This window comes from Pseudorca crassidens, chromosome 17 (genome assembly GCF_039906515.1).
Source record: "Pseudorca crassidens isolate mPseCra1 chromosome 17, mPseCra1.hap1, whole genome shotgun sequence".
Classification (NCBI taxonomy): Eukaryota; Metazoa; Chordata; class Mammalia; order Artiodactyla; family Delphinidae; genus Pseudorca; species Pseudorca crassidens.
The window spans coordinates 74,046,842-74,073,299 of NC_090312.1; the positions used below are offsets into that span (position 1 = coordinate 74,046,842).

The 26,458-nt window shown below is 40.2% G+C and overlaps 1 protein-coding gene, 1 non-coding gene and 1 pseudogene across 3 annotated transcripts in view; 2 read left to right on the forward strand and 1 right to left on the reverse strand.

Moving 5' to 3' along the window:
• PDE7A (phosphodiesterase 7A) overlaps positions 1–26,458 on the forward strand; it is a 114,889-nt gene that overhangs the window by 13,403 nt on the left and 75,028 nt on the right. The gene's annotated exons all lie outside the window — the stretch shown is intronic.
• On the reverse strand, positions 4,362–4,433 carry TRNAE-UUC (transfer RNA glutamic acid (anticodon UUC)). Its single transcript has one exon. It is a non-coding gene; the product is annotated as a tRNA-Glu (tRNA).
• LOC137210379 (PX domain-containing protein kinase-like protein pseudogene) lies at positions 21,389–24,312 on the forward strand (annotated as a pseudogene).

Genomic DNA, 26,458 nt, shown 5'->3' on the forward strand with positions numbered 1-26,458 from the left:
ATATATTTTGGATAATAGGCCTTTATTAGATGTCTCCTTTGCAAATATTTTCTCCCAGTGCATGTCTTGTCTTCTCATTCTCTTGACATTGTCTTTTGTAGAGCAGAAGTTTCAGCTTATCAGTTTCAATTTTTTTTTTTTTTTGGTGGACTGTGTCTTTGGTGCTGTATCTAAAAAGTCATCACCATACCCAAGGTCATCTAGATTTTTTCCTGTGTTTTCTTCTAAGAGTTCTATAGTTTCGTATTTTATATTCAGGTCTATGATTCGTTTTGGGTTAATTTTTAAAAATTTATTGGAGTATAGTTGTTTTTCAGTGTTGTGTTAGTTTCACCTGTACACCAAAGTGAATCAGCTATACGTGTACACATATCTCCTCTTTTTTGAGTTTCCTTCCCATTTAGGTCACCACAGAGCATCAAATAGAGTTCCCTGAGCTATACAGTAGGTTCTTATTAGTTATCTACGTTTTGGGTTAATTTTTGTGAAGAGTGTAAAGTCTGTATCTAGATTCATTTTCGCATGAGGATGTCCTGTTGTTCCAGCACCATTTGTTAAAGAGACTATCTTTGCTCCAGACTATCTTTGTTCTGTTGTCAAAGATCAATTAACTGTACTTCTGTGGCTCTATTTCTGGGCTCTCCATTCTGTTCCATTGATCTATTTGTCTGTTCTTTCATCAGTACCACACTCTCTAGATTATTGTAGCTTCATAGTAAGTCTGGAAGTCGGGTAGTGTTAGCCCTCTGACTTTGGTCTTCTTCTTCAATATTGAGTTGGCTATTCTCAGATTTTTGCCTCTCCATATAAACTTTAGGATCAGTTTGTTGATATCCCCCAAGATAACTTGCTGGGGGAATTTCCTGGCAGTCCAGTGGTTAGGACTCTGTGTTCTCACTGCTGAGGGCCTGGGTTTGATTCCTGGTTGGGGAACTAAGATCCCACATGCCTCATGGCGCAGCCCTCCCCACCCCCCCAAAAAAAAGATAACTTGCTGGGATTTTTGATTGGGATTCCATTGAATCTGTAGATCATGTTGTGAAGAACTGACATTTTGACAATATTGAGTCTTCCTATCCATGAACGTGGAATGTCTCTCCATTTATTTAGTTGTTAGATTTGGTTCATCCAAGTTTTGTAGTTTTCCTCCTATATATCTTGTACACATTTATACCTAAATATTTCATTTTGTGGGGTGCTAATGTAAATGGAATTGTGTTTTTAATTTTAAATTGCAGTTGTTCATTGCTGGTATATGGGAAAGCGATTGACTTTGTATATTACCCTTGTACCCAGCAACCTAGCTGTAATAACTCATTAGTTCCAGGAGGTTTTTTGTCTGTTTTTTTCCGATTTTTCTACATAAATGATCATGCGATCTGTGAACAAAGAGAGTTTTACGTCTTCCTTTCTAATCGATATACCTTTTATTTCCTTTTATTGTCTTATTGCATTAGCAAGGATTTCCAATATGATGTTGAAAAGGAGTGGTGAGTGGCCTTAGTCCTTGAAGGATTCTTTACTTTTAACAGGGCAATGTAATAATATCTATAGGAAAAAAATTAAGACTACTCAGCAGAAGGTTAGCAGAAGACTCAGTTCCAGGAAGAAATACAAATGTAGGAAAACAGGTTCAGCTTTGCTAGTAATAAAGGAAATGCAAAATAAAATAAATTTTAAAAATTTGGGGGGTGGGGAAACATTTTCTTACTGGCAAAGACTGGCAAAACCCAATCTTAGCAGGGTGTGAGAAAACGGTCTTTTTTTTTGTTTTTTTGTTTGTTTTAATTAATTTATTTATTTAATTTTGGCTGCATTGTGTCTTCCTTGCTGCACACTGGCTTTCTCTAGTTGCGGTGAGCGGGGGCTACTTTTCGTTGTGGTGCCTGGGCTTCTCCTTGCAGTGGCTTTTCTTGTTGCGGAGCGCAGGCTCTAGGCACGTGGGCTTCAGTAGTTGTGGCACTTGGGCTCAGTAGTTGTGGCTCACGGGCTCTAGAGCGCAGGCTCAGTAGTTGTGGCTCATGGCTTAGTTGCTCAGCGGCATGTGGGATCTTCTCGAACCTGGGCTAAAACCCGTGTCTTCTGCATTGGCAGGCAGATTCCCAGCCACTGTGCCACCCAGGGAAGTCCCGAAAATAGGTATTCTTATAAATGGAGCTGGGAGCATCATTTGGTTCAATCTTTTGGGAATACAGTAGGTCTTTACAAATCAAAATTTTAAATGTGAATATTACCCTTTCTGCAGTCCTGTAATTTATCCAAAGGGACAGTTAGAACAATTTGCTAAGATACATGTGCATAGATTTTTGGCAACAATTTGCAGTATTGATATTGATGGGTGTTTAGGTTATTTCAGTGCTCATCATTGGATATTGTTAAAATATGGTGTTTTAATTCAGCGTAAAAGTCTATATCCAGTAAAATGATGCCACAGATCCATATTTGTCTTGGAAAGGTATACGTAACAGTTTGAATAGGGAAAATTTTAGCTGAAAAGTGGCATGTATATATTAGCCTGTTGATTTAACTTTCTATGTAATATCTGCATTTGTCAATAAAAACATGGAGGATATTGTATACACCAGTATATGAATGCATACAAGTCTGGAAGGTCGCTCAGCAAAATGTTAACAGTGGCTATCTTTGGGTACTGGGGTTTCTGGTAACTTTTACTATTTTTGTACTTTTGTGGTTTGTTGTATTTTTTTTTTTTTTGTCATCAGAGAAATCAGTTTTTTTAAAAAAACAACATTAAAAAGTAACACGCTGTCAGGTGGAATATCATTTAAGTAGAAATAAAGTTATGAAGAAACTTAGGTCTAGTTAGAAAATAATTTATTATAGGATGGTCAGAAACGAGTTATTCACTGGCACATCGTAGGTATTCAGAGTGGTTTATTAAAATGGAATTATAGTGGGGGAATGATGTATGGAGGAATGCACTGCTTTTTTTTTTTTTTTTGGCAGTATGTGGGCTTCTCATTGTTGTGGCCTCTCCCGTTGCGGAGCACAGGCTCCGGACGTGCAGGCTCAGCGGCCATGGCTCACGGGCCCAGCCGCTCCGCGGCATGTGGGATCTTCCCGGACCGGGGCATGAATCCGTGTCCCCTGCACCGGCAGGCGGACTCTCAACCACTGCGCCACCAGGGAAGCCCTGCACTGCATTTTTAATGGAAAAATGAAGTGAGTTTGGAGGCAGATAGTTTACAAAAAATATTATGCCTATTTCAGAGCTGAGAAGGTAAGCTTTCTGCTATAATATTTATGACCTGGAATCATAGAACATCAATGTTAGAAGAGTCTGTGGAAGTCAGCCCCCTCAACATCCAGATAAGTAAACTGAAACCAAGGAGGTTAAAGGACACACCAGGCAATCCAGAAGTCTCTTCTGTTGAACATCGTGATTTTGGCTGCTCAGTTTTTGCTTGAACATTTTTGGAATGAGAAGATTACCACTTTATAAGGCAGTCCATTTTGGTGTTGAAAGGTGTAATGGGTTGAATAGTGTCCACCAAAAATTCATGTCTACTTGGAACCTCAGAATGTGACCTTATTTGGAATGAGGATCTTTGCAAATGCAATCAGGATGAGGTCATATGGGTTAGGGCAAGCCCTAAGTCCAGTGACTGAAGTCTGTCTAAGCAGAGGAGAGGACACACAGAGCCTCTGACATACACACAAGAAAGAAGGCCATTTGAAGAGGGAGCAGAGATTGGAGCGATGCAGCTACAAGCCAGGAACTCCAAAGATTGCAGGGATACACCAGAAACTGCTGAGATGCAAGGAAGGATTCTTCCCTAACGCCTTCATTCCGAGGCAGCACAGCCCTGCCGACACCTTGATTTTGGACTTCTGGCCTACAGAACTGAGAGAGAATAATCTGTTGTTTTAAGCCACCCAGCTGGTGGTACTTTGTTACAGCAGCCCTAGGAAACTAATACAAATGGGTTTGAATATTTTAAATGTGTTTGTTCGCTCTTGCAGTCAGCAGATGTTTACGGAGCACTCTTTACGTGCCAGGCACTTGGCTAGGTATATCAGAGATAAGTGAGACGTGCTTCCTGCCTCCATTCCTAGAGTGTGTCCATCAGGAAGGACAGCCATGTAAGTACGTGACTGCAGTACTGGACTAGGATTGTGTGTGGAGTTCAGTGGTGGCACAGTGGAGCTGGGAGAACCAGGGACGGTTTTACAAGAGACCTTTATGGTGGGTTTGAACGAAAGAGCTGAAATCAACCTCTGTGGGAATTCTGCTTGATTCTGCCACCGCTAGTGCTATCACTCCTACCACAGATCAGTCGAAGTAATTTTTATTTTTATTTTCTTATTTTGCCTGCACTGCATGGCTTGCGGGATCTCAGTTCCCTGACCAGGGATTGAACCTGGGCCTCTGCAGTGAAAGTGCCGAATCCTAACCACTAGACCATCAGGGAACTCCCCGAAGTAATTTTTAAAATGCAACGAGATCGGGCTTCCCTGGTGGCGCAGTGGTTGGGAGTCCGCCTGCCGATGCAGGGGACGCAGGTTCGTGCCCCGGTCCGGGAGGATCCCACATGCCGCGGAGCGGCTGGGCCCGTGAGCCATGGCCGCTGAGCCTGCGCGTCCGGAGCCTGTGCTCCGCAACGGGAGAGGCCGCAACAGTGAGAGGCCCGCGTACCGCAAAAAAAGAAAAAAAAAAATGCAACCAGATCATGCTTCTCTACTGAAAACATCAATGGGTTCTTATCACAATGAAAATAAAATCCAAACTCCTTTTCATCATACAGCCCCATAAAATCTGATCCCTCCTAACTTCAGTCGCATCTCCTTATACAGTGGTCTTCTTGCTGTCTGTGAACACTGTCAGGTTTGTTCCCATCTTGGACTTTGCACCTGCTCTGCCCTCAGACCCAGGATCTTCCGTGGCTCCTCTTCCTTCAAGTCTCAGCTCCCTCTTTGCAGAGGAGCCTTCCCTGACCACCCTATTTAAAAGCCCCCCTCCCTCATCTATCTATTACCTTGTTTTATTTACAGCACATACCACTAACTGGATTTGTCTATTTCTGCCTCGCTTCCAGCCTGCATCCCTGCCACCATAGAATGTGTGGTCTGGAAGCAGGGATCTTGTTTATACTGTTCGCTGCTTATACTGTTCACTGCTGTGTCCCTAGTGTACAACACATAGGAAGTGTTAAGTACAGAAGAAAGAAGAAAAACTTACTCTTTTAGTCTCACGCTTATCATGTCAGATCATATGTCAGCATGACTCTCTTTGGGATGAATCCCAAACTGTATTCTTATAATTTCATTTTATAGTCCCAGCCTATTCCCTCCCCCCGAAAATTGCACCTTCATCTTCATATCCTTTCTGAGCTGCCCTCTGTGGTATTGGAGCTATCTTAATTTCTAAAATTGTGTAATCTTATTTAAGGATGCATTGAGTTTTAGAAAAGTTGCCCAAAGTAACACAGCCGTGAATGGTGTTGCTAGGATTTGAACTTAGATCTCTCCCTGACTAGAGCGCCTTTCTGGTTGTTCTCCTATGGGGGTTTTGGTGAGTGGGAGGTAAAAATCCAGAATTAAAATAGGAGCCTCGTCCATTTGGACTAGAAATAGCAAACACTTATTATTTGTTTCTATAAAAAGAGCTCCACGATATTTGTTGAAAGGAATTCTAAAAAGTAACTTTAATTTTTTTTTGACTAAAGTTAATTTGCTTGTTAATAAAGAAGAAAGTAAACATCATCAGTAGTCTACCACCCAGAGACAGCTGCTGTTAACATTTTAGAACATTTTTATCCAATATTTTTCTGTGCAGAAATAACGTTATGTCATTTTCCTACGTAAATCTTTCTCTGAATTTTGAAATAATTTCCTAATGTAATTATTAGATCAAAGCATATTGCCAAATTTTTTTCCAGAAAGGTGACCCCAATTTTCATTTCCGTGAGCAGCACATGAGTGCCTTTTCATACCTTTTCAACATTTTTGCTTTCCACTTCTTGGATTTTTCTTGATATTAAACTTGGAATATATGTTTATTAGTTACCTACTAACTATCCTGGAATTGTCTATATCCATTGCCTATTTTTCTATTGGCAGATTAGTATATTTTAAATCAGTTTTTAAATTTTACATTGATAATGAAAATGTTGTCATATTTGTGGCAAACTTCCACCTTTTTGACTTATTTTTATTTTTTTAAATTTTATTTATTTATTTTTGGCTGCATTGGGTCTTCATTGCTGTGCGCGGGCTTTCTCTAGTTGTGGTGAGCAGGGGCTACTCTTTGTTGCGGTGCGTGGGCTTCTCATTGCGGTGGCTTCTCCTGTTGTGGAGCACGGGCTCTAGGCGCACGGGCTTCAGTAGTTGTGGCATGTAGGCTCAGTAGTTGTGGCTTGTGGGCTCTAGAGCGCAGGCTCAGTAGTTTTGGCTTAGCTGCTCTGCGGTATGTGGGATTCTCCTGGACCAGGGCTCGAACCCATGTCCCCTGCATTGGCAGGCAGATTCCTAACCTCTGTGGACCACCAGGGAAGTCCCTTGACTTATTTTTAATAAAATGATGTTCTACCTGTACTGCTAAGCCTTTATCTAGTAAGTCTTATCTCTTTAATGATGTAATCATCAGAGGGAATTTTTGTTAATAAAAGTTTTCAGCATTTTAAATTCTTCCACACAAACTTTTTGTCTTCAGCGTACTAATTTGATAAGGATCTTTTTCATTTTAATAAGTTGTATGGATTAATTGTCAATAACAAATTATAGGTAATTATCTCTTTGTATTTTAAATATATTGTAAAAGGAAGGTGACATAAGTACTTTTCCAGAATAGAACCAAGAATGTGAAATTGGAGGAAAAATTTTATGCTTGGAAAATATATTGAAAATGAATGACTTGAGAACTTCTGAATGTACTTTCTAAGCATTCTCACCACTAAAGCAATTGGCATGTAACCTATCCCCCTCCTGCAAACATTTTTAATTTTGTGATAGTAGCTCAAATTTTGTACTAAGAAAAATGGAATGTAGGACCCATTTTACATGGCTTTTCTAAAATCTCTAAAATTTTAGAGAGAATTTATGTCTTACAAACATTTAAGAGGATTTTTAATGGCTTATAACATTAACATAAAAGAGGACAATTTGAAGATAAAAGCAAAAACATAGATTACCTGCACTGTATAGAACCAACATTTTCATTTTTCTTTCATCACAGTGAAAATACTCCAAAATCATTTTCAGAGAAAAACTTTCCAGAAGTGACTTCAAGAATTTTTTGTGGTTGGCCTCAGTTCATTTCCATTTGAGGTGTAGTTTTAATAACTTTTTCAAGGCTTTCCACATTTATTTCCCCATCAGTGGTGTTTTTTAATTTCCTTTTTGTTGTTTTTTTGTTTGGTTGGTTAAGTCTCTTAGAGCAGGATTCAAGAGGGCTGCGCAAGAAAAGCCATTGAAGATGTAAAAATAAAATTTTAGAATGTTTATTTTTAACCTTATTGTTTCAGATCCTAATTTTATTTATGTTACATGGAGTACATAAAATTATATGTATCTAATTCATAAATAAATGCATTCCAAGTTTGGAGACTACTATCAGAGAATCTGTTGATTGTAATGTATTTCTCACACGCACGTGTGTGCATGCACACACTCACACACACACACAGGTCATGCAGGAACATACACAACATTTCAAAGGGTTCTTGGAGTCCGTCCATCATACCTCTAGAATACTCGCATTCCTGTTTAACCATAACCTGCCTTGCCTCCTGAGTGCACTTAGCCGCAGCTCTTTGTCTACTGATTTATTTAATTTTTAAAATTTTTTCCTTAAAGACAGTTTCATGAGGTCCATGGTATTTGGATTATAGAAATTTGCTAGGCAAACAGATTTTTTTTTTTTTTGCGGTACGCGGATCTCTCACTGTTGTAGCCTCTCCCATTGCGGAGCACAGGCTCCGGACGCGCAGGCTCAGCAGCCATGGCTCACGGGCCCAGCCGCCCCACGGCATGTGGGATCCTCCCGGACCGGGGAACGAACCCGTGTCCCCTGCATCGGCAGGTGGACTCTCAACCACTGTGCCACCAGGGAAGCCCTAATTTATTTAATTTTATTAACCAACTCTGATTTCCATCCTTAAGGTTCCAGCCGAGGGTTAACTCTTAGAAGAGCCACCTTGTGTACCTATCTGTCCTGATTTCAGTTTGGTTAAACTATGAGCTCCTTAAGAGTGGTCACTGTTTATTTAGCTCTGTTCAGCCCAGTGCTTCATACAAAGTAGATATTTAGCAAATGAAAAGAGTGCGTCAAACCTTTATAAAGTCCTGTCAGTGACCCATCCTACAGAGTCCAGCTTCCTGCTCTCCCCACACTCCCTCCTATTTCCCCCTTACCACGATGCCACCTCATACGCTGCTGCGGCAACAGTCATTTCTGTCTTAAAGGGTCTTATGCCATCTCAAGGTGGCCGCTCTTAATTCTTTGACGACTGAAGGATTTCTGGAAGGCCTCAAAGTGGTAGTAGTATTCAGATCCCCTCATATAAAGCTGGTAAATGACATGGTCAGGATCAGGGATAGGCTTTCAACCTTGAGGACTTTATAAAAGGTCTCTAGGACTTCCCTCGTGGTGCAGTGGTTAAGAGTCTGCCTGTTAATGCAGGGGACACGGGTTCGAGCCCTGGTCTGGGAAGATCCCACATGCCATGGAGCAGCTAAGCCTGTGTGCCACAACTACTGAACCTGTGCTGTAGAGCCCGTGAGCCACAACTACTGAAGCCCACATGCCTAGAGCCCGTGCTCCACAACAAGAGAAGCCATGGAAATGAGAAGCCCGCGCACCACAACAAAGAGTAGCCCCCGCTCACTGCAATTAGAGAAAGCCAGCGCGTAGCAACAAAGACCCAACACAGCCAATAAATAAAATAAATTACCAAAAAAAAGTATCTGGATTTCTCCTGGGACTTTGGTTGTCTTAATGGATTATAGACCCTTGTTGAGTAACCAGGTGATGACTATAGGTAGCCCTTTTCTTCAGTACGCTGTGGGATGTAGCCCCAGGTCAACACACCCTCTTTATTTTTTTTTTAAATAAATTTATTTATTTATTTGTTTTTGGCTGCGTTGGGTCTTCGTTGCTGCGCGTGGGCTTCCTCTAGTTGCGGCGAGCGGGGGCTACTCTTCATTCCGGTGAGCGGGCTTCTCATTGCAGTGGCTTCTCACTGCGGTGGCTTCTCTTGTTGCGGAGCACAGGCTCCAGGTGCACGGGCTTCAGTAGTTGTGGCTCACGGGCCCAGTTGCTCCACGGCATGTGCGATCTTCCCAGACCAGGGCCCGAACCCCTGTACCCTGCATTGGCAGGCGGATTCCCAACCACTGCGCCACCAGGGAAGCCCACCCTCTTTATTCTTTAGCATATAAGTGTGTAACTAGAGAACACTTAGCCAAAAGAAAATGGTTATAAAATTTTTCTTGATAGAAACTAGACTGGTTGGTTCAGGTATAACAACCAGTGATGCCCAATAGGAATACAGTGTGAGCCATGTATGTCGTTTAAAACTTTCCTGTAGCCACATTTAAAACAGTAAAATGAAACAGGTGAAATTAGTTTTAATGTATGTTATTTAACCAACTCTATCCTAAATATTATTAATTTAACATGTAATCAATACAAAAAAGATGTTAGTGGTAAATTTTACGTATTTTTGGAGCACACATCTCGGTTCTGACCAGCACCATTTCAAGCACTCCGTAGCCACAGTGGCTACTGACTCACTGGACAGCGTGGCTCTAGAAATAATGATATTTTATAGTACATCTTGTTAGAGGGTGTCAAGGCCACCTCTTTTTTCTATAAATAGACACATTTGTTGTTACATTTTATGGGGTTCTGTACATTTCCCTTATTCAAACCTTGTTTACTTATTAGGCTTGGAAATACCAAGATACCAGTATAAGTTAGCTGCATTTTTAGAGAGATTGTATATAGTAATCCCCCCCCCCCCCTGTCTGCGGGGAGTATGTCCCAAGACCCACAGGAGATGCCTGAAACTGTGGATGGTACCAAACCCTGTACATACTCTGTTTTTCCTGTACACACATGTGATAAAGTTTAACTTAAAAATTAGGCACAGTGGGCTTCCCTGGTGGCGCAGTGGTTGAGAATCTGCCTGCTAATGCAGGGGACACGGGTTCGAGCCCTGGTCTGGGAGGATCCCACATGCCGCAGAGCAACTAGGCCTGTGAGCCACAGCTACTGAGCCTGCGCGTCTGGAGCCTGTGCTCCGCAACAACAGAGGCTGCGATAGTGAGAGGCCCGCGCACCACGATGAAGAGTGGCCCCCGCTTGCCACAACTAGAGAAAGCCCTCGCACAGAAACGAAGACCCAACACAGCCATAAATAAATAAATTTTAAAAAATATTAGGCACAGTAAGAGATTAACAACAATAATAAAATAGAACAATTACAGAACAATTATGTAGAACAATTATAATAATACACTGTAGTAAAAGTTAAGTGGATGTATCTCTCTCAAAATCTTAGTGTACAAATCTAATGCCTTTTCCATCTTAACTAAGCACTTAAAATGTACTGTGGCCATAACTTTTGCAGTTTGAGGTGTGACAGCAAAACTAGCACAAATTTCTTTTTCCTTCACAATTTCGCAGATAGAAGAGTTGTTCTTACCACAGGTCTTAGCAACCCCAGCATACAATTTTTTTTTTCTTAAGTCAAGAACTTTCACCTCTTCACTTAAAGGAAGCACTTTACGGCCTCTCTTTGGCATATGAGTCACCAGCATCACTACTTTTGCACTTGGAAGCTTTATTAAGTGAATAATTATTAAGTAAGATAAGGGTTACTTGAATACAAGCATTGAGATATGGTGTTGTTCTGATAACTGAGATGGCTACTAAGTAACTAGTGGGCAGGATACGCTGGACAAAGGGATGGTTCATGTCCCAGGTGGGACAGTTCGAGATTTCATCATGCTGTTCAGAGGGGTGCACATTTTAAAACTTGTGTATTGTTTATTTCTGGAATTTTCCATTTAATATTTTTCGAACTGCGGTTAACCGGGGGTAACTGAAGCCGTGGAGTGCAGAACCTGAACTAAGAGGGGACTGCTGACTACTGTAGTTTGAAAAATGAGAGGACGACAGAGTTTTTAGCAGCTCTGTTTTGCTTTCTTTGGGCTTGGCTGTTTCAGTTTCCTAGTTCTGGGGTGTAGGGACTTCAGTCTTAAAAGCTATGCTTTTCATAGTGGGGCCAGCTCTTGTCCTTCTCCAGAAAGATTTTTTTAGGTTGAGGGAAGTTGCTGGTGAGAAAAGGCATAAAGCTTCCTGTTGGTTCAGGTTCTGTATATCCCCTTGCATGCATGGAGACTAGACTTTGTTTCCTCTAAGAAATACAAATGTGAAAGATGAAGCAAAAGGGTTTTTTTTTGTTTTTGTGTGTGTTTTGTTTGTTTTTTACAAAGTAGAAATAGTTTAGTTACGTGAAGCCAGTCTTGTTTGGGTAAGGCTGTTAGCTAGTACCCTAGAGGAACATGGGTAAATAATTCTGCATTGTTAAAGAAAGAACACAATGGCAGGATTGCAGACCAGGTACCTTGGATGTGAACATTGGCCAGAGGATCCATGCTTTATACCACTATGAAAGTGGATAGGATAAAAATCCTTTAAATCTGGGGCTTCCCTGGCAGTCCAGTGGTTACTACTCCACGCTTTCAGTGCACGGGGCACGGGTTGGATCCCTGATCAGGGAACTTAAGATCCCACATTTGTCACGGCTGAAAAATTAAAAATAAATAAAAAATAGGGAAAATTTATTTTTTAAAAAATCCTTTAAATCTGTTTTGAAACCATTTTTAAGACAGTCTTAAAACAGAATGGAAAATGTCTCAAAGCAGATTTAATTCAACAATTTCAACTTTTTAAATTATCAGACTAACTTAATATTATTGAAAGTTTGAAAGGAATAATCACCCATAATCCTGCCATTATAGCATTATTATTTTTATGCAGTTGCCATGTTTTTATATGTATTTTAAGGTAGTTGTGATGAACAGGTACATTTAATTTTGTAGCTTTTTAGAATATGTTACTTTTTAAAATGTGGATTTGTAATGTTACTCAATAATAAGATACCTTTTTATTTAGTTGTCATACAGTAGCCTGAAAATAGATACAGGCTGGTGAAGTGATTCCATTCCTTGAAGTAATACAGGGATTTCATTTGTCATGGTTGTCTGTGAGTTGCTGCCAGTCTGTGGGGATGGGGAAGAGAGGAATGTCAGGGCAGTTTACATCAAGGAGGTGGGCAGGAAGCTGTGGTATCTCTTCTACCCTTGTCGCATTGGTGAGAACTACGTGGCTCCACTTAGCCGCACAGGAGGCTGGAAGGGAGAAATAACACAGTAGGAACGTGCTGTGCACAGCTTTCTCCACATTGTGGGCTTCCCTAGGGTGGTTTTTATAGAACTGGGATTACTGGTCCAAAGAGTACGAACATTTGAATAGAATATTTATTTCTACATTACTTTTGTAAAGCAGCCATTTCATTACTCTGGAGACTGACCAAAGGCCAATTGCATAAAGCTTTGAAAAGTGTAATGCTGTCGAACTTGGAGTAAGAAAAATGGGAATCTCTGGCATTCTTGGCTGGGGCTACGCACATTCCACCCTACTCTCTCCCAGCTCGGTTGGCATGAGGTTCTGCCAGCAAGAAGCAGGCTGTGAAGACCTCACCTTGAAGAGGGCTCAGCTCTTTGGAGTGGCGGGTGTTGTTGCTCAGTGGCATTTTCTGTGGATGTGGATTTCAGAGGTGCATGGGAGGGCCAGTGGCTCCGCTTATATAGCAGACTGCAGTACTGTTTGGGGCACACGTATTCCTGGATGAGGCTGAGCATAAGCACAGAGAAGATCTGAGCAGGCCCACGGTATTCATATACTTTAGACTGACCCTGGAGTTCTGTGCATGCACCTGGGAGATGTGAAAGGGCCTGAGGAAAGATAAACCTGGGGCAAACTGGAAAACAGACTGAATTTCCCAGGAGCTCCCCTACCCACGCACATACCCATCAGCAGAGGTGGGAGCCTCACTGGCTAAAGGTGTTTGAGCATAACCTCTGTCCAGTCACAAGTTGACCGTGAAATTATGCAAAGCTGCAACCCCTCAGGAAGTCAGGCTTAAAAATAAAAAGATACATTTAAACCAAGACTGAGCAGAGACATCAGTGGTGGCATATCACAGGGAGACAGAGTTCACATATTTAGCCCAGACGTGATACCAGACAGAAACTAAAGTAAGACAGCAACAATTAGGGGGAAAAGAATCAGAATTCAGAGTTGCTGTATTATATACAATCCATAGGTTTAACAACAAAATTACAAGCCACGGAAGGAAACAGGAAAAAAAGTGTGACTAGTGCACAGGAAAAAGGAGCGGTCAAAAAAAAGTGTCTCTGGGCTTCCCTGGTGGCGCAGTGGTTGAGAGTCCACCTGCCGATGTAGGGGACACGGGTTTGTGCCCCGGTCCGGGAAGATCCCACATGCCGCGGAGCGGCTAGGCCCGTGAGCCATGGCAGCTGAGCCTGCGCGTCTGGAGCCTGTGCTCCGCAACGGGAGAGGCCACAGCAGTGAGAGGCCTGCGTACGACAAAAAAAAAAAAAAAAAAAAAAAAAGTTAAAATGGAAATTCTAGACTTGAAGACTACAATACTTGAAATGAAAAATTCACTAGAGGGTCTCAACAGCAGTTTTGAGATGCTAATAAAAAGAATCAGTGAATTTAAAGACAGACCAGTAGATATGATTCAATCTGAAAAACAGAGAAAAATGATTGGAGGAAAATGAACAGAGCCTCAGGGTCAAGCATACAACATAGGCGTAATGGGAGTCTCAGAAGGAGAGAGAAAGGTGCGTGAAATAGCCTTGTGGGAAGCTTTCCAAATTTGATGAAAACCTTTAAACTTCACATCCAGAAGCTCAGTGAATCATAGCAGGATAAATATGAGACCTGTGCCTAGACACAACATAGACAATCTTGTTGAAAGACAAGAGAAAACCTTGAGATCAGCAAGAGGAAAAGCACTCATTGCATACAGAGGATCATCAGTGGCTGCCTTCTCGTCAGAAACACTCGGGGCAGTGGGACAGCACACCTGAAGTGCTGAAAGAGAAAAAGCTGTCTGTGAATAATTCTATATTTAGCAAAGCTATCATTCAGAAACGAGGGTGAAATACATTCCTGTGCAGAGACTGAGAGAATTTGTGGCAAGCAGACCTGCCTTACAAGAAATATGAGAAGTTCTTAAGGTTGTCAGGAAATGACACCAGATGGTAACTCAGCTCCACAGGATGAAATGAAGACACTGGAAATCTAAATATGTAGGTTAATATGAAAACTTGAAATACATTTTTTCCCATTTCTTAACTTTTTAAAAAGGCATTGAATTGTATCTAAAAACAAATTAAGTACCTGTAACATTTCATCCCACCCCCCCACCTCCACCATGTTATAATTCATTCATCCCAGTTGTACACAAATTGTTCCCAGCTGTTTGCCTTTTGGTCTGTACGATCTCAAAAGTTTTGGTTTCAGGACCCCTTTCCACTCTAAAAACTTGTTGAAGACTCCAAAGAGCTTTTGTTTATAGGGGTTTCGTCTATTGATATGTTTTTGTATTAGAAAATAAAATAGAAGAATTCAAATACTGTTCATTTAAAAATAACTGTAATACCAATTGCATGTTAACATAATGTTTTTTAATGGAAAAAAATCTATATTTTCCAAAGCAAAGAAAGTTAATGAGGAGAGTGGCATTGATTTACACTTTGCAAATCTCATTAGTTTGGGCTTAATAGCAGACAGTCTGCTTGGAACTTGTTGCTTTGGCTAAAGTACATGAAGAAAAGCTGGCCCCGCTCGTTGGAAAAGAGAGGGGTACTGTCGTAGCCTGTCCTTGTAATTGCGGATAGTTTTCTTTGATATGAACCAGAACTCAAGAAATGGTAGTTTCTGAGAAGTTAGTTGCAAGGTGGGATCTAAAACATTATCAGTGAATTTTTTGATTCATTGTTACATTAAACTTCGTTCCATTAAAACTCATTCCTGTTTAAAGGATAATGGAATAAAAAGTTTGCTCTCTGAAGTAATACATTTGGGAAAAAACTATTAGGGTAATCAAGTATTGCATAAGAATGTCTTTTGAAAGGCTTTTCATTAACTAGCATTTGAGATTTCTAAGTTAGGACTTAGTTTAAACTCCTGGGAGCTGGAATCACAGATTTTCTCTATCATTACTAGGGACTTGATTTAAAGCTTAGTTACAGCATCATCATCACCACCATCATTATTGTAAAAGTAATACCTCCTTGTGGTAAAATTAAAAAATTCAGAAGGGTATAGAATGCAGTTAAGGAAACCTTTCCTTCCCAGTTCCCCAGAGGTAAGTAGTGTTTATAGTTTCTTGAAGGTTTTTTTTGCAAATTTGGTCACATAAACACCTTGATATGTATTACAAGTATACATAGGAAAATCTTTTTTAAACACATGGGATCATAATAAACATTGTTCCGTAAATACACAAATCTTGAGCATCTTTGTATCAGTATAGTAGGTATGTCATTCTCTTAGAGACTGCCTAGTATGTATGTTACTAGATTGGTTATTGGAAGAAAAAAATTTAGTAATAAAGTACCACTTTTAAAATTTGTTCCCACTTAAGTATTGTTCCTGATGCATTATTAATATTTTTATTGGTCAGATACAATAAAATCAGCTGCAAAATGAAATTGCTTATCTTGCAAAAAGTATGCAGGTTTTCATAAAATTCATGGGTGTGACATTAAAAAATTCAACGCTATTGACAGACTGCCAACTGAAGATCTCAGATGATAACATACTGGATGTCTTTATTTTTATTTTTTTAACATCTTTATTGGAGTATGATTGCTTTACAATGGTGTGTTAGTTTCTGCTTTATAACAAAGTGAATCAGCTATACATATACATGTATCCCCATATCTCCTCCCTCTTGCATCTCGCTCCTACCCTCCCTATCCCACTCCTCTAGGTGGACACAGAGCACCGAGCTGATCTCCCTGTGCTGTGTGGCTGCTTCCCACTAGCTATCTGTTTTACATTTGGTAGTGTATATAAGTCCATGCCACTCTCTCACTTTGTCCCAGCTTACCCTTCCCCCTCCCCCTCCACGTGTCCTCAAGTCCATTCTCTACGTCTGCGTCTTTATTCCTGTCCTGCCCCTAGGTTCTTCAGAACCTTATTTTCTTTTTTTTTTTAGATTCCATATATATGTGTTAGCATATGGTATTTGTTTTTCTCTTTCTGACTTACTTCACTCTGTATGACAGACTCTAGGTCCATCCACCTTACTACAAATAACTCAATTTCGTTTCTTTTTATGGCTGAGTAATATTCCATTGTATATATGTGCCACATCTTCTTTATCCCTTCATCTGTCGATGCACACTTAGGCTGCTTCCATGTCCTGGCTATTGTAAATAGAGCTGCAACGAACATTGTGGTACATGACTCTTTTTGAATTATGGTTTTCTCAGGGTATATGCCCAGTAGTGGGATTACTGGGTCATAATAACATGCTAGCTGTTTTTTAAGGGAGCCTGATTCGATTGCAGTGACTTTTGATGCAGATGATTAGAAAGAGACCCTTAGGAAAAATGGATGAAGCCATTCAGTACTTTTGAAAAGATGATCATTGTGATTGAGAAAAAAACATGAAGGATGTATTATATTATGTTATCATACAATTTTGTTGAAAAGCTTACACTAAAAGGTAAAGTCAACACGATTCTGTTTTTTATTCTTAGAATTTGTGCATAGTTAAAATTATAACTTACATCTTGTTAACTATAACTTAAACTTGTTTTTATATTTGTTATTTTTCAAGTCAAAATCTTGAAAATCAGTTATTATTTTCAATTTTATAATTACATTTCGGTGCTTAGCTTGAGAGAGTTCACTAAGTGGCCTTTCCCCAGTATCAGTCATCTCCAGAAGACTAGGAACTCATGAATTGCAGTGCATGGATGTACTTTAACTTAGGTCCCTGTCAATTAAGGTATTTAGGCTAGCGAATTCCCTGGCAGTCCAGTGGTTAGGACTCAGTGCTTTCACTGCAGGGGCCTGGGTTCAGTCCCTGGTGGGGGAACTAAGATCCCGCAGGCCACGTTGGTGCACCCAAAAAAAAAAAAAGATATTTAGGCTAACAGTATTTTTTTGTGCCTCTTATAAACAGTGCTGCAGTGAATGTCCTGTGCACATATCTTTACATTCCAACGTATGTCCATGGTATACATTTCTGTGAGGGGAAGAACTTGGGTCGAAAGCTACATGCATTTACAATTTTGCTAGCTCCAAAAGGGTTGCATCAATTGACATTCTCACTGCAAAACTGTGTATACTTCACAGTGTATTCCTTGTTGCCCAGATCTTTTCTTAAGTTAGCATAGTGAGAGTTTGTACAATGAGTTCAAATAGTGAAAGATGAGGTGTTACTGAACTCTGTTTAGTTCCTGAGATTTGGATGGCCAGAGTCGGGACAGCCTGGACAGTGAAGGGTCCATCTGAAAACTGATCATACTCTGGTCCCTGAGTTAGATGGTTAGAGAGTTTGAATAATGCAGAATTCCAGCTGTTTCTTTCTTCTGTCATCTCCACACCCTCACTGGCAGTGAGGTATCATCAATGTTTTTGTTCTTGATAGCGTGATGGGTTAAAATAAAAATGTGTCTCATTAGGTCTGTTTCGCTTCTCTTTAGTTATAAGTGATACTATGCATATTTTTATTTGAATGGCATTTATATTTTAAAATAATATGTAAAATATCTTCTTGTATCATAAGAGTGATTTTCCACCATTAGGGAAATAAATTCGTTTTATAATATTACTAATATTTTATCGAATTTCTTTTTACTTTTTATGGTAATTTTTTGTGTGTGGTAGTTTTATTTAGTGAAATGTATAATTTTTCCCCTTTTAAGGCTTCTGGTTCTATGTCATAGAGTATTATCTGCTGTGCCTCAAGATAATAGGTCTTTCATGTATTCTCCTACAGTCTTTTACATTATTCTTTCGATAATTCTATTAACACAGTTTTTTGTTTTTTGTTTTTTTGCGGTACGCGGGCCTCTCACTGTCGTGGCCTCTCCCATTGCGGAGCACAGGCTCCGGACGCGCAGGCTCAGCGGCCATGGCTCACGGACCTAGCCGCTCCGCGGCATGTGGGATCTTCCCGGACCGGGACACGAACCCGCATCCCCTGCATCGGCAGGCGGACTCTCAACCACTGCACCACCAGGGAAGCCCCCACAGTTTGTTTTTCATGTTTTGATCTTTGCTCCATCTGTGGAATTTATTGTGGTGTAAGGAGTAAGGCAGAAATCCAGCTTTTTTCCTCTCCTTACTATCCAGTTTCCCCTAAATTGTTTATCAACTTACACACCTTTTCCCCCATGTATTTGAAATGCCGCCTTTATCGTGTGTGAAGTTGTTGTGTCTGTTTGGTCTATTGCTGGGCTCTATTGTGTTTCAGTGAGCGTATTCATGTGCCAGGATTAAACTGTTTTAATTACAGCTTAATAATATTTTAAAATATGTAATAGGACTATTCTCCCCTCTTTTCTCTCCTACCTGATTGTGCATGCATGGTTATTATCCTAGAAGAATTTATCATTAGTCAAAAACTCGCCTCTCACTACCCGTAAAATATCCTGTGGGTGTTTTTACTGGGATTGTTGGAATTTGTTGTTTGGGCAAACTGGCATTATTAGAATTAATGCAGATAAAGTGGTTAGAGCAGCGCCTGGCAGAGAGTAAACAGTCAGAAGAGACCAGCTGCTGCGCTGGATGTACTTTCCGCGCTTTCAGTGTATTCACTCCCTCCCTCTTGCTCTGCGCTTCAGGGGGCTGACCTTTATGGACGGCCTCATCAGGGCTGTCTTGCCACTGGCTTCTTGTTGGACTTGGCAGGACTGGTAGGAGATGGGAGGGTGGGAGGGAAGAGAGGTTAGGGTGTATTTCCCAGCCTGTCACCTTCTTAGCACCGTTTGTCTCCCGAAGGCTCACCTTCTGCCTGATGTTTCCTTGCCCATAGTCAGAGTCCTCCCTAGGGTCTGGAAGTAACGGTGGTAACAGCTTCCTGCTGCTGTTGCTACCCTCTGGGAGCTTCACCCTGCCCAGTCCTTAGTAAATAGTTCTTTCATGAATTTCTCCTCAGTTACTCCTTGAAGTGTGTCATCAGTTTTCCTGCCAGGAGCCTGACTGATACAGCTGCTCTCATGCTAATACTGAATCTTTCTATTCTAGTCTTTTTTGAGATCCCTCAATAGAGATGAAAACTAGAGTCCATTATCATTTTTGTTGTTTATACTCAGGTTTACGTCTCTTTGGTTGCAATTGTAAATGGAATCTTTTCTCTCATTATGGTTTCTGTTTGTAAATAGACAAACTATTGATTTTTGTATGTTAATTTTGTCGTCAGCTGCATAGTGAGTTTTCTAGTAGCTTTTCAGTACCTTTTCTTGTTTATTTCATAATCACTTGCAAATAATGATAACTTTGCCCTTTTATCTTTACTTCGTTGGGAGTATTTATTTGGGAATGGTTGTTTATTTTATTCAAATGCATTTTGGGGCATTTGAGATGCTTAAAGTTTTTCACCTTTGATCTACTAATTTGGTAAATTATCCTAAATTATCTAAAATTAACTTACTGTTATATTCCTAGAATGGTTCTTACTTGGTTAAGGTATATTATTCTTTTAATGGTTCTACTTGCTAGTATTTTGTTATAGGACTTTTGTAGCAATATCCCTTACAGAAAATTATCTATAGCTTTCTCTCCCCATCCAGTATCATGTTGCAGTAATAGTACTCTATTGGTATCATTCTTGTATTTTTTGAGGCAAGTCAAAAACAGTAAGGCAGCAAAGAAAAGAAAATTTTTTTTTAATACAAAGATTTTTAAAGCAGTGAGGAAGTTAACTGGTTACCAGGGAAACTAGCATCATACATTGCTAGTTATAAGGATGTCTTTTGTATCAGAGTGGAACAGAATACAATTGTTACAAGACTTATGATGTGTCTGTAATGAAGTGGTGGCACATAATACCATCTTTCACTTAATAGTTCTTTCATCTACTTTGTCTCATACTGTGAAGAGAAATGGGTAGGTATTAGCCCCGTTTAACAAATGTGAAGGTTTAGGTTCAGAGAGGTTGCTGCTTGCCAGAGGCATAAGGCTAATAAGGTTGACCTCTAGACCTAGAAACCAAATCTTTTGACTCATGGCCAATGCTCCTTTACTTCATTATCTTTAAGAATAGTTAATGCAGTTTCACGGGTCATATCACGTACGTATTTCAAAATGGGAGAGATTTTGGCTTAGATTTTATTTTCAAAATGATTATGTGAATTCAGCACTCTTCTTATAATGCATATTATAATTCATTTTCTGTCTGCAACATCTTCTTGGGGGTAGTGTCAGAGAACAAGGTTATAACTTTGTACTATAGATAGTAGCACAGAATCATCTGATTTAAAAACTGGAACTATCTTCCTACCTGCAGAGAATTATATAGGCTCTACCTGGATACAAATGAAATAAAAATAGTGTCTTCTTGTGTTCATGAACAAAAAACACTAAATTTCTTCCTTTTAAAAGCATAAATTGTGTTTTTCTTTATTACTAAGGTAATACATGTTCATGATGGAAAATTTAGGGAAAAAAATAGTCATGCAAAAAATATAAGAATCATCTGTAATTCTACCACCCAGAGATGACAGTGTGAACATATTGGTGTCGAGCTCAACAATCCTAGTATCTGTCTATCTAAATATATTCTCTCTTTCTGTCTCTTACTGTGCATAATGTTTTATAATCTTTTTAAATTTACATTATCAGTAATTTTTCATATGGAGTATTTTATAGCAGTATTTCAGATACTTGAGGTTTTTTTTTTCTAAATAAAGCCTTATTAGAAACCCAAATATGTGCAGTATTCCATTGGTAAATGCTAATTTATAGCTTCATTATGGGAATAAAAAGGTTGGTTTAATGAACAGAAAATTTGAAATTGGGTTGTATCCAGTGGCATGCTGGGAAGTGTTTATAACGACTGGATCTCTGAGTTGTGGTGTTGGCCAGTTTCTGTAGTGTCCTTACTCTTAGCATGGTTGATATGAAGCTCTCGATGTAAAATCGATGAACGAGATGTTGGGACAAATGCAGAACTGGCTGTCTTGAGCCAGTGTGCGCAGACTCCAGCTCACCACTCGTTATACAGATAGAGTGTTGTTAGTTGCAGGTAGCAAAAAAACTAATTCCAGTTTCTGCAAACAAAAGACTTACCAAGAAGACTCAAGAGTGGCTCCAGGGCGGCGGCGGATCCCGGCGGGCGACGGGAGTCGGCACCTCTGGTGTCTGCCCCTGGTCCTGAGGCGGTGGTGGACGGGCGTTCCAGGATGGCCTTCATGGAGAAGCCGCCAGCCGGCAAGGTCCTGCTGGACGACACGGTGCCGCTGACAGCAGCCGTCGAGGCGAGCCAGAGCCTGCAGTCCCACACGGAATATATCATTCGGGTACAAAGAGGAGTTTCTGTAGAAAATAGCTGGCAGATGGTTAGGAGATACAGTGACTTTGATTTGCGGAACAGCAGCTTGCAGATTGCAGGCCTAAGTCTACCTCTTCCTCCCCAAAAATTGATTGGTAACATGGATCGTGAGTTCATAGTTGAGAGGCAGAAAGGTCTTCAGAGCTATCTCAACGCTATCACCACAAATCATATCTTGTCTGATTGTGAGCTGGTTAAGAAGTTTTTAGATCCAAACAACTATTCTGCAAGCTATACTGAGATTGCCTTACAACAGGTTTCCGTGTTCTTCCGATCAGAACCAAAGTGGGAGGTGGTGGAACCATTGAATGACATAGGTTGGAGGATAAGGAAGAAATATTTCTTGGTGAAGATTAAAAATCAGCCAAAGGAACGGCTAGTGTTAAGCTGGGCTGGCCTTGGTCCTGACGAGTATCTGCCAGATAAAGATTTTCAGTGTCTAATCAAACTTCTGCCGTCTTGTTTGCACCCTTACATCTATCGTGTTACCTTTGCCACAGCTAACGAATCCTCAGCATTGCTAATTAGAATGTTTAATGAAAAAGGAACTTTGAAGGACCTGATCTACAAGGCAAAACCAAAAGAGCCATTCCTAAGGAAGTACTGCAGCCCTAAGAAGATTCAAGGCCTTGAACTTCAGCAAATAAAAACATATGGGTGGCAAATATTAGAGGTACTAAAGTTTCTCCACGACAAGGGATTCCCTTATGGGCATCTTTATGCTTCCAACGTGATGCTGGAAGGGGACGCTTGCCAGCTGCTGGACCTTGAGAATTCCTTGTTGGGCCTTCCTTCCTTCTACCGATCTTATTTCTCACAATTCAGGAAAATCAACACATTGGAGGGTGTGGACGTCCACTGCTTTGGCCACTTACTGTATGAAATGACTTACGGACGACCGCAGACTCAGTGCCTGTACACTCCTTCCCTCCTGCACCGTCTGTGGCTGTGGTGGCCATGTTGGAGTCTACGCTGTCTTGTGAAGCCTGTAAAAATGGCATGCCCACCGTCTCCCTGCTCTTACAGATGCCATTATTCAGTGATGTTCTGCTAACTACTTCCAAAAAGCCACAGTTTAAGACCCCACAAAGTTAAAAGAGGCATTGAGAATTGCCAAAGAATGTATAGAAAAGAGGCTAATTGAAGAACAGAAACAGATCCACCAGCATCGAAGACTGACGAGAGCTCAGTCTCACCATGGATCCGAAGAAGAAAGAAAAAAGAGGAAGATCTTAGCTTGAAAGAAGTCAAAACGATCTGCTGTTGAAAATAGTGAAGAGCATTCAGCAAAATACAGCAACTCCAATAATTCAGCAGGATCTGGGGCCAGCTCACCTCTCACATCCCCGTCATCGCCGACTCCACCCTCCACACCAGGGATGTCCGCGTTACCCCCACCTCCTCCACCTGCGCCTCCGCCACCAGCAGCTCCCTTGCCTCCTGTGAGCACAGAGGCGCCCACGCAGCTTCCGCCCCAGGCTGTGAATGGCGTGAGCCGAGGGGCCTTACTCAGCTCCATCCAGAATTTCCAAAAAGGAACTTGGAGGAAAGCCGAAACCTGTGATCATAACGCTCCTAAGATCGGCTAAAGCTTTGTGTTTACACTTGGAGGGAAAAGTTGTTTTGTTTTTCCTTCCACCTCCAACCCCTAAAGTACCCTCTATCTGGATGAATAATTGCTGAGCCAGTACAGTCACATACGACTTCGCAGATGCTCATGTAAGAGGCTTTTCAAGAGGGAAATAGTCTTCAAGTAGAATAAAGTCAGGCTGGCATTGCTGCCTTAAGAAATAGTTTGCTCCTTTGTTACGCTTGTGAAGGAGTCTTGCTCTTCCTCTAATGGTCATCTTTTGGTGGCAGCAGCATATTGGAATCAATTATTTCCACCAACAGAAGGAAGTGGACAAAAAACAAAAACAATGACAATATACAGTCACAGCGGTGAATGGCCTTCGTGTTGCAGTCCCTCCTATACCATCAGACAGCTCCTAGAAACGTTCCTCTCATGGTTCATTTCTCTATTCTAAAGCATTTTCTGGTTATTTCTTAGATAACTCCCATTTCATCCTAGACATTAACACTGTAGCCCAAAGCATAGTTATGTCGCTGAGAGTCAGAGAAGCAACTGAGTTCTTCATTTTCCCTTCAAGTAGAACGGGAAAAGTTCGTAACAGTCTCTTAAGTTCAAACAGGAACTCCATTGTGGTTATAGAACTCAGGGCTGCTAAAGGAACTACTCTAGATTCTTATTTCCTTTTAGTATGTATCGAACGGACAAAAAAATGTTGACATCAGAAAAAGCTCTTGCCAATTAGAGGATCTTCTTAATCCTCAGCAATTAAGTCAAGTTTGGCATTTGTGGGGATGGGTTATTATGCAATACAAGTACATCTGGCAAAATCAGTTCTGATTTTCCAAAGATTTATCCAAATATATCATCTTTTTAATGTTACTCATTTATTAGAAAGATCCTTTATCCTATGATTTGCTTAAACCCTTAAATAAATTACACTTTAAAGGATTATAAATAATCCATCTAAAAATTCAAGTTACACACATCAGTGTTGATTACTATGCAGAGAGAATGTCATTGTGTATAGTTTCATGTAATCTGTGATAAATGTTCAGCTGTATTTTTATTAAAATAAACCATGTCTAGAAAATGAAAAAAAAAAAAGAGTGGCTCCAGATTTGGTTAATTCAGCAGCTCAGTATCATCATTACTGACCCAGGTTCTTTCTGTCTTTCTGTTTTGCTAGCTTCAGTATGTTGGAGTTGTGCTCATGCCATGGCTGCACAGTGGCTTTAGTAGTTCCATGTATTCAGACATAACAGCTTCCAGAGGAAGAAATGGGCTATCTTCCCTTTTGTCTCATTTTAAGTTTAAAGAAACCCATCCCATGAGGCGCCCCACCGCAGACTTTGCGTCACACCTATTTTACGTGGCCATTTCTAACTCAGTCTCTGGCAAGAGAGATGGACCCATTATGACTGGTTTGGACCAGTCAGGGCCCACTCTTCAGGGCTGAGGCTGCCCGTACTTCCCTGAAGCACATGGCTGCCCAGACACCTGAACAAAATGTTGCTTTAGGAAGGAGGGAAGGAGGGGTGGATATTGAACATACAACCAACAGTGTTGTCTGCACAGGACTGTGGATGGCTCTTCCAATCATATTATCAGCTTCGGTATTTATTTTTCTATTTTATTTTGAATGTGTGATAAAATTTTTCATTCATCGAGAAAAATTGCAAATATTAACAGTATTCTTCTCAACTCATTCTGTGAGGCCAGCATTACCCTGATACCAAAACCCAACAAAGACCTCTCAGGAAAAGGAGACCACAGACCAATATATCATATGAATATGGACACAGAAATCCTAAACAAAATACAAACTGAATCCAGCAACATATATAAAGAATTATACAGCCTGACCAAGTGGGATTATCTCAGGAATGCAGGGTGGTTTGATGTTCAAAATTCAATTAACGTAATAACCGTATCAATAATAATACACCCAGAGAGCTAGGAATAGAAGTGAACTTCCTCAACCTGATAAAGGGTATTTATGAAAACCCATAGCTAACATCATACTTGATGGTGAAACTTTCCCCATAAGATCTGGAACAAGGCAGGATGTCCAGTCATGCTACTTCTATTCAACATTGTGCTAGAGGTTCTAGCCGGGTCAATTAGGCAAGAAGAAGAAAAGGCATCCAGATCAGAAAGGAAGAAGAAAAACTATTCACAGATGACATGATCCTCTTTTTAGAAAATACTAAGGAATTATTAGAACTAATAAATTAGTTCAGCAAGGTTGCAAGATACAAGGTTAATATATAGAAATCAGTTGTTTCTATACTCTAGAACAACTGAAAATGAAATTAAAAACAATTCCATTTACAGTAACATTAAAAAAAATAAAATCCTGAGGTTGTTTGTTTTTTTAATATTGAGTTGTATGAGTTCTTTATATATTTTGGATATTACCCTTATTGGACATATCATTTGCAAATACCTTCTCCCATTCAGTAGGTTGCCTTTCCGTTTTGTTGATGGTTTCCTTTCCTGTGCAAAAGCTTTTTAGGTTGATGTCCCATTTGTTTATGTTTGCCTTTGTTGCCTTTGCCTGAGGACACATCCAAAAAAATATTGCTAAGACCAATGTCACATCACATACTTGTCTGTTTTTTTCTAGAAGTTTTATGGTTTTAGGTCTTACATTTAAGTCTTTAATCCATTTCGAGTTTATTTTTGTATATGGTGTAAAAAAAAATGGTCCAGTTTTATCCTTTTGCATGCAGATGTTCAGTTTTCCCACTATCATTTGTTGAAGATGCTGTCTTTTCCCCATTGTATATTCTTGCCTCCTTCATCGTGGATTAATTGAACACACGTGCATGGGTTTATTTGGGGGATCTCTATCCTGTTGCATTGATCTGTGTGTCTGTGTTTGTGCTGATACCATACTGTTTTGATTACTGTAGATTTGTAGTATAGTTTGAAGTCAGGGAGCATGGTACCTCCAGCTTTGTTCTTTTCTCTCAAGATTGCTTTGGCTATTTGAGGTCTTTTGTGGTTCCACACCAATTTTAGGATTATTTGTTCTAGTGCTGTGAAAGAGGCCATTAGTATTTTTATAGGGATTGCATTGACTTTGTAGATTGCTTTGGGTAGTATGGATATTTTAACAACGTTAGTTCTTCCAGTCCACAAGCATGGTATATCTTTCCATTTATTTGTGTTGTCTTCAGTTTCTTTCATCAATGTCTTATAGCTTCAGAGCACAGGTCTTTTACCCCATTGGATAAATTTATTCTTA